This window comes from Lathyrus oleraceus, chromosome 6 (genome assembly GCF_024323335.1).
Source record: "Lathyrus oleraceus cultivar Zhongwan6 chromosome 6, CAAS_Psat_ZW6_1.0, whole genome shotgun sequence".
In the NCBI taxonomy this organism is placed as follows: domain Eukaryota; kingdom Viridiplantae; phylum Streptophyta; class Magnoliopsida; order Fabales; family Fabaceae; genus Lathyrus; species Lathyrus oleraceus.
The window spans coordinates 45436544-45445397 of NC_066584.1; the positions used below are offsets into that span (position 1 = coordinate 45436544).

Below are 8854 nucleotides of genomic sequence, written 5' to 3' on the forward strand. Positions count from 1 at the left end.
GGTAAATAGATCAGGGAGCTAAGGAATTCTAGAGTTAGCCTCCGGTAGGTAACAAATTATCTTCGAATAGGTGTGGTTTCCCACCATATTTGACTCAGCAGATATAGGACACTCTCTCTTAGTCCAAGGACAGTCATTGCCCAATCATCAGCATAAAAACTTGGGTGCATCTCTCTCTCCGCTAGTTCTTCAAATTTTTGTCTCTGAGCTCTCCCTCGGAATTTGATACCCATACGATCAATATGTCCCATCAGGTTAATGTTAACTAAAGAAAAGAAAAACAAGAATTTTGTCAAGATTTGGCCAGATGCCGAAAGAAGAAAAGAAGAAAAGTTTTATAAAATAAAACAAATGAAGAATGAATACTGAATAAAATCGAAAGAATAATCAAAGAAAAAATAGTAAAAATTTGTGGGTTGTCTCCCACGAAGCGCTTTGTTTAATGTCGCAAGCTCGACAGAAAACTATTAAATGTTAATCTATAAATTTAGGAGACAATACGTCTAAGTGCAGGACTTGCGAGTCTTCATTGTTTTCATCATAGTGATAATGTTTCAGACGCTGCCCGTTTACGATAAATGCTTCAATAGATTTTCCCTTAATTTCCACAGCCCCACTAGGAAAGACATTAGTGACTTGGAAAGGGCCTGACCATCTAGAGCGTAGTTTTCCTGGGAATAACTTAAGTCTAGAGTTAAACAATAGGACTACATCGCCTTGTTTGAAAGTTTTTCTCGATATACGTTTATCATGCCATTTTTTCGTTCTTTCCTTGTAGATTCTGGCATTTTCGTATGCGTCTTGTCTAAGTTCCTCTAATTCGTTTATATCAAGGATTCGCTTTTCACCGGCAGCCTTATAGTTTAAATTTAAATTTTTAATAGCCCAATAGGCCTTATGTTCTAACTCCACTGGGAGGTGGCAAGATTTACCATAAATAAGCCTAAATGGGGTTGTTCCTATGGGAGTTTTATAAGCGGTTCGATATGCCCATAAAGCTTCGGGTAATTTTGATGACCAGTCTTTCCTCGAGGTAGCGACTGTTTTTTCCAATATCTGTTTAATTTCTCTGTTAGACACTTCCACTTGTCCACTGGTTTGCGGATGGTAAGGTGTCGCTACTCGATGTTTTACACCATACTTAAACAATAATTTTTCGAGTATCTTAGATATGAAATGCGATCCACCGTCACTGACTACTATTCTTGGGACACCAAATCTCTGAAAGATTATATTCTTAAAGAGTTTAATTACTACTCGTGTATTGTTTGTTGGAGAAGCTATAGCTTCAATCCATTTTGATATGTAGTCAACCGCTACGAGTATGTACTTGTTACCGAAAGAAGGTGGAAAAGGTCCCATGAAATTTATTCCCCACACGTCGAAAATTTCTACTTCCAAAATGCCTTTTTGTGGCATTTCGTCGCGTCTAGATATGTTTCCTGTGCGTTGACACCTATCGCATTTCTTGACAGCGGCATGCACATCCTTCCATATGTTTGGCCAATAAAAACCGGCTTGTAGGATTTTAGAGCAGGTCTTGGATGTACTTGCGTGTCCACCATAAGGAGCGGAATGACAATGTTGGATTATACTTTCTACCTCTTCTTCAGGTATACAGCGACGGAAAATACCATCGGGGCCTCTTTTGAAAAGTAAAGGGTCGTCCCAGTAATAATGTTTTATGTCATGGAAGAATCGTTTCTTTTGTTGGTATGATAAATCAAGTGGAACTACTCCGGCAGCTAAATAATTTACAAAATCATCGTACCATGGTGTAACGCATATAGCCAAGGTGGTCTCTACCTGTTCATCAGCTCTATTTTCTTCCAAATTAGCTATAAGTTTATCGTACGAGAAATCATCATTGATCGATGTTCTTTCCGGTTCCAGGTTTTCAAGTCTAGAAAGGTGATCTGCTACTACGTTTTTCAGTTCCTTTTTTATCTTTGATTTCCAAATCAAATTCTTGTAACAACAAGATCCACCTTAGGAGTCTAGGTTTAACGTCCTTTTTTGTTAAGAGGTACTTAATGGCAACGTGATCAGTGTAAACGATTATTTTAGCTCCGACCAAGTAAGAACGAAATTTATCTAGTGCAAATACTACTGCTAAAAGTTCTTTCTCGGTCGTGACGTAATTCATTTGTGCTTCATCTAGAGTTCTACTCGCATAATATATGACGTGAAGTTTTTTATACTTTCGTTGTCCTAAAACAGCGCCTACGGCGTAGTCACTTGCGTCACACATTATTTCGAATGGTTCATTCCAATCTGGAGTCTGCATTATGGGCGCGGAGATCAATGCTTGTTTAAGTGTTTGAAATGCTTCTAAACATTTATTGTCGAAGGTGAATTTAGCATCTTTCATTAATAATCCTGTTAAAGGTTTAGTTATTTTAGAAAAATCTTTAATGAATCGTCGGTAAAAACTGGCATGTCCCAAGAAGCTTTGTACTTCTCTCACAGTTTTCGGAGGTTGAAGGTTTTCGATTACTTCTATTTTGGTTTTGTCTACTTCAATTCCTCTATTTGATATGATGTGTCCTAAAACAATTCCTTCTTGTACCATAAAGTGACATTTTTCCCAATTAAGTACTAGGTTTACTTTTACGCATCGTTCTAGGACTCTTTCTAGGTTTTCAAGACATTCTTCGAAACTTTGCCCGCATACGGAAAAGTCATCCATAAAGAATTCCATGATGTTTTCGAGAAAATTGGCGAATATTGCCATCATGCACCTTTGGAAGGTTGCATGAGCATTGCACAAGCCAAACGGCATTCGTCGATAAGCGAAGGTACCAAAAGGACATGTGAACGTTGTCTTTTCTTGGTCATCAGGATGAATTGGTATTTGAAAGAAGCCTGAGTAACCGTCCAGATAGCAGAAATGAGAATGCTTGGCTAATCGTTCTAACATCTGGTCTATGAATGGTAAAGGAAAATGATCTTTTCGGGTTGCTTTGTTTAGCTTCCTATAGTCAATGCACATTCTCCATCCTGATTCGATTCGTTTGGTTATAGTTTCTCCTTTTTCATTTTCGATCACGGTTATACCTCCTTTCTTTGGTACTACGTGTACAGGGCTAACCCATTTGCTATCGGATATAGGATATATGATACATGCCTCTAATAATTTCGTTACTTCCTTCTTTACTACCTCACTCAGGATCGGGTTTAGTCTCCTCTGATGTTCCCTAGAAGTTTTACAGTCTTCTTCTAGCATGATGCGGTGCATACAAATAGAAGGACTTATCCCTTTAAGATCGGTGATGTTGTATCCTAGTGCGGTTGGATATTTTCTTAAGATATGTAGGAGTTTTTCGGTTTCGAGTTTTCCTAGGTCTGCATTTACTATCACTGGTCGTTCAAGTTCTAAGTCTAGGAATTCATATCTCAGACTTTTGGGAAGTGTTTTCAGGTCGAGGGTTGGTTTCTTGAGGCATTGGGTAGGATCCGATGTTATTGCTAAACATTGGTTAAGTCTGTCTTCTACACGACAGTCAGACAATTCGTCATTTTCTAATTCTGTTTCTTTTATGCATTCGTCGATGATATCCATGAAGTAACATGTGTCATCTATTGCAGGTGCTTTCAAAAATTTGGAAAGAATGAACTCAATTTTCTCTTCTCCTACTTCGAAAGTGAGTCGTCCTCGTTTTACGTCTATGATAGCACCGGCGGTTGCTAAGAAAGGTCTTCCCAATATAATGGGGGTAACTTCATCTTCTCTTATGTCCATAATTATAAAATCGGTTGGGATGTAGAATTGACCTATGCGCACGGGAACGTTTTCAAGAATTCCTACGGGATATCTAACGGAACGATCTTCTAATTGCACAGACATTTTAGTTGGTCTTAATTCTCCCATTTCCAGTCTCTTGCATATGGACAAGGGCATAACACTGATACCGGCTCCTAAATCGCATAGAGTTGTGTCTATGACAAATTTTCCTATGTGACAGGGTATAGAGAAACTACCAGGGTCTTTAAGTTTAGGAGGCATATTCTGGATTATTGCGCTGCACTCAGCAGTGAGTGTAATGGTTTCGCTATCTTCAAGTTTCCTTTTATTAGAAAGAATTTCTTTTAAGAACTTAGCATATGAGGGCATCTGTGTAATAGCTTCTGTAAAAGGAATGGTAACGTTTAATTGTTTCAGTAGGTCAACAAATTTTTTAAATTGGCCCGCGTCTTTGGTTTTAATTTGCCTTTGAGGATAAGGGATAGGTGGTTTGTAAGGCGGTGGAGGTACATAAGGTTCTTCTTTTTCTACGGTTTCCTTATTACACTCTTCCTTTTCCTTAAGTTTAACTTCTTCCTCAGTTGACTTTTTAGAGTTTTGGTTCTCAATCTTTGGGTCAGACGGTCCTTCTACCTCTGTTCCACTTCTTAATAAAATTGCATGAGCGTGGCTTTTCGGGTTAGGTTGGGGCTGTCCAGGAAATGTATCAGTTGGGGCAGCAGTAGGCGCTTGTTGTTGAGCTACTTGCGAGATTAGTGTTTCCAGCATTTTGTTATGGGTAGCCAGGGCATCTACTTTACTTGCTAGTTGTTTAATCTGTTCGTTGGTGTGTACATTCTGGTTTAAGAACTCTTTATTGGTTTGCTGTTGAGAAGCTATGAAGTTCTCCATCATGATTTCCAAGTTGGATTTCCTAGGAACGTTATTGTTAGGTATTGCTGGGGCTTAACTGGGAGCTTGACTTGGTGCGTATAAAGCATTATTACTCTTATATGAAAAATTAGGATGGTTCTTCCAGTTTGAGTTATAGGTATGCGAGTAGGGATTTCCTTGAGCATAGTTCACTTGCTCTGCTTGGCTTCCTGTTAGGAGTTGACAATCTGTAGGAGTGTGACCTTGAATTCCACAGACTTCGCAATTTTGAGTTACGGCAACCACGATGGCTGGAGGTGATACATTCAAACTTTCAATTTTCTGGGCAAGAGCATCCACTTTTGCATTAACATGATCAAGGCTACTTATCTCGTACATGCCCCCTTTTGTTTGAGGTTTTTCTACCATTGTTCGGTCGCTTCCCCACTGATAATGGTTTTGGGCCATGCTTTCGATAAGTTGATAAGCGTCAGCGTAAGGTTTATCCATGAGCGCACCACCGGCGGCGGCGTCTATTGTTAACCTTGTGTTGTACAAGAGACCATTATAGAAGGTATGAATTACTAACCAGTCCTCTAAACCATGGTGTGGACAAAGTCTCATCATGTCTTTGTATCTTTCCCAAGCTTCGAAAAGAGACTCGTTATCTTTCTGTTTAAATCCATTTATCTGGGCTCTTAACATAGCTGTTTTTCTTGGAGGAAAATATCGGGCAAGAAAGACTTTCTTCAACTCATTCCATGTGGTGACTGAGTTGGAAGGAAGAGACTGAAGCCATCTTCTAGCTTTATCTCTTAACGAGAAAGGAAAAAGACGAAGTCGAATTGCCTCTGAAGTGACACCATTAGTTTTAACAGTATCAGCGTATTGGACAAATACGGATAAATGAAGGTTTGGATCCTCGGTAGGATTTCCAGAGAATTGATTATGTTGCACTGCCTGCAACAGCGAAGGTTTAAGTTCGAAGTTGTTTGCTTCGATTGCGGGTGGAGCAATACTCGAATGCGGCTCATCTTGCGATGGAGCGGCGTAATCTCGAAGAGCACGAGCTGGTTCTGCCATCTCGGGTATCGACGAAGGAAGGAGATTTTTAAGATCAGGAATTTCGATTGGAGGAAGATTATTTGCAGCAAGATACTCCCAAATTCGTCATAAGACTCGTAGATATCGTTCAACGTCGTTGATTCGTAAGTAGTACGGTTCGCCTTGTGAGCGAGTGTGTGACATACAAATCAACGAAAAAGAAGGAAAAATAAAAAATGCCTTAGTCTCTACAGCATAACAGAAGAGTTACGATATCGACTAAATAAAACTCCCCGGCAACGGCGCTAAAAACTTGATCGCGACTTTATGAGTCGATTGGGGTATTAACTGCAAATGCACAGTTTAATCGCGTAGTTTTAAAAGATATCGATCCCACAGGGACTTAATGAATCGATATACCGTTTTTCTAAGGTTACTTCATAAAGCTAAGGCGGATGATACTTTGATGATTAGGGGGAGAAGTAAAACTAAAATTGGATCTAGATTAAATATTAAATAACACGGATATCGGTATGTAGTTCGTCGTAATTAGGGAATCAAGTCTTCGTTGGTTTCTTAGCTTTAAAATAAGTCTTTTCAGTAGACACTATTAATTAAAAGTCTTTTCCTCAAACTCTCGCTCTGTTGAATCAGACTATGACTTTATATTAACGTACGCTCTCACTATTTAGTTAAATCTAAAATCACTTTTTGAAAACAATAGAATCTATAGAAACTCTTTTTAAGAAAATACTAACCGTTTAAACACCCTCGTCTCAAACTCTCGCTCTGTTGACTTAGATTATATGATTAAACTTAAATGCTTAACTCTCGTCCTCACATTTAACTTTTAAAAATAATTTTTGAAAATGATTAGAATTTAATTAACTTTAAAAATTGCTCTCGCCCTGATTTAAAGTTAATGTCCAATTTACACTGTCCAGTTAAAAGCTCAAACCGTCGTTCTATTGATTTTAACTTCTTTATGTCTTTTACTCTCGTACAAAAACTTTGGTATTAACTCTGTAAATTGAGACCATAAAAAGAGTGACTATATTTTGAAATAAATTTAAACCAACTCAGTTTTGATTCCTTTATTCCGCTTACCTTACATACCGATATCTAAATTTATTTAGCCGGACATGCTAAACAGACCTAAACAATTATTATGCTTAAATACAGCCATATCAGACAAACAATATAGATAAACAGCAGCACAGAGCATATATAAGTTAAAACAATAAATTAATGAACCTGTAAAATTAATAGAAATCTTGGTTGTTCCCTAGCTTCGATGCTTGAACACTCCACCACAAACCGGTTGGATTTGTTCTTCACAATCTTCGATCAGACAGTAAAATAAAAACAAAGAAGTAAAATACTATGATCTAACGTAAGGTTAGATCCAGTAAAAGTTACACAATAGTTTCCGGTGTAGAAACTATTGTGAGAAAATTAATTGAATGCCTAAAAAATTAAGCTAACAAAGAAAAGAAAAGAAAATGCTAAGGAAATAAAAATGCTGAGAAAATGGAATGCTGGAAAATATATTGCTGTAAAAACTTGCACGGCGGAAAGGAGAGGAGGTTCAATTGGATCCCTTGAGGTCTATTTATATTCATCCATAAAGTAACCGTTTCCTAAAAGTTCCTTCAGTAGGTTTTCTAACGTGTCAACGAGTCAAGCGGAGAAATAGGGGAGAAGTGCTTCTGTTACGCGCGTCAAAGGCAGAAGAATAGGAGTGGGGGTGTGACGTCCGTCACACCATGTGTTACGCTCGTAACACTAAGCAGAGGGGCGTGACGCTCGTCACACCATGTGTGGCGGTCGTCACAGCGTCACAGCGCTTTTCCTTGTAGTTTCTGGGCTGGACTTTAGTGGAATGCTTTTCCTAGAGAATCCTCTTTTTGCACCCCCTTTTCTTTCTTTTTTCACATATGCTTCAAATAATGTTACCTGAAATAAATAGAAGGAAAATATCAAGTAATATCGAATAATATAAAATAAATCGAATCAAATAATAATATAATTTAATTAAATCAAGTCCAAAAAATGTGATATTATTTCATGTTATCACTAACTAAGCTAATCTTGATAGTACATATATTGACATATTTATGGACAAAAGGAGTATTAGGAATACTCCCATTTTATTTTATGGACAAGAAGAGTGCTATAAATAATATTTTTTCAATAATTTCTTTAAAAAATATTTTTTTGTATGTGTGGATGAAACACATGTAAGTCTTTCACTTTGAAAATGGTTTCAAAAAAAATAGTAGAACTCAGATGTGCTTAACCAAATAGAAGAGTAAATGTAAAAAGAGTGTTTTTAACATTCCTTCTATGAACAATGCTTATGAAAAAAAACAAAATTTTTATGGGATTTAAACCCCTTATTTATACCAAACAATGTTGTGTACATGTTTGACGCGTGACTATATTTAGATAAAAACTACCTTAACTATCTAGAATTTCGTGTATAAGTTTTGAAGGCAAATATCATTTAATACGTTAAATATATTTTGTTCTTTAATTATCTATCTCATTTCTTGGGTTCATCTTCCTTTACGTCTATATTCTCTTCTGATTTGGATATATCATTCCATGATATCTTCGATCTTTCATTTTATGTCACTTGAAGATATTTTTACTCTTCGAATTTCAACTATAACAGAGGTCCCAAAAATATTAATTAGCAAATAAATATTTTTCATTCACAATTTTTATCAATAATTCAAAGATTGTTAGAAATCCTTTGAACTTTTAGAAAAATATTGCTACTGTTTTAAACACCCATTTTTCCTAGTAAGGAAGATCATGATGGTGCACAGTCTTCTTTAATTGGCCATCTCTAATAGTCCATTGTGTGAGTTCCAAAGCTTTCCTCTTTTTGCAATGTGTCACTCAGGTTTTGATCGTGGTTCAAGAATTACATCTAAAGTAGGGGGGACAACAGTTGGGCTGGTTCGGCTTTCGGGCCTAAAACCCCAAATCAGTATAACCATCGGTTAAGAAATGCAGGCTCATTTTTTGCCGGTTCAAGGTTCGGTTTTTTTAGATTCGGTATTTTTCGGGTTCGGGTTCATAACTCGATTTTTTTTCAAGTTTAACAATAAATAGGCCAATTTGAAAATCAATCTAATTTTTTATTACATATTGGGCCAATGACGGGGCAGTTTTAAATATGTTCATTTATTCTCCTTTGGGAAT

At 37.1% G+C, this 8854-nt stretch overlaps 1 non-coding gene across 1 annotated transcript; it reads left to right on the forward strand.

Moving 5' to 3' along the window:
• The first annotated feature begins 5195 nt into the window (after positions 1–5195).
• On the forward strand, positions 5196–5302 carry LOC127098887 (small nucleolar RNA R71). Its single transcript, XR_007793571.1, has one exon. It is a non-coding gene; the product is annotated as a small nucleolar RNA R71 (small nucleolar RNA).
• The last annotated feature ends 3552 nt before the right edge of the window (positions 5303–8854 follow it).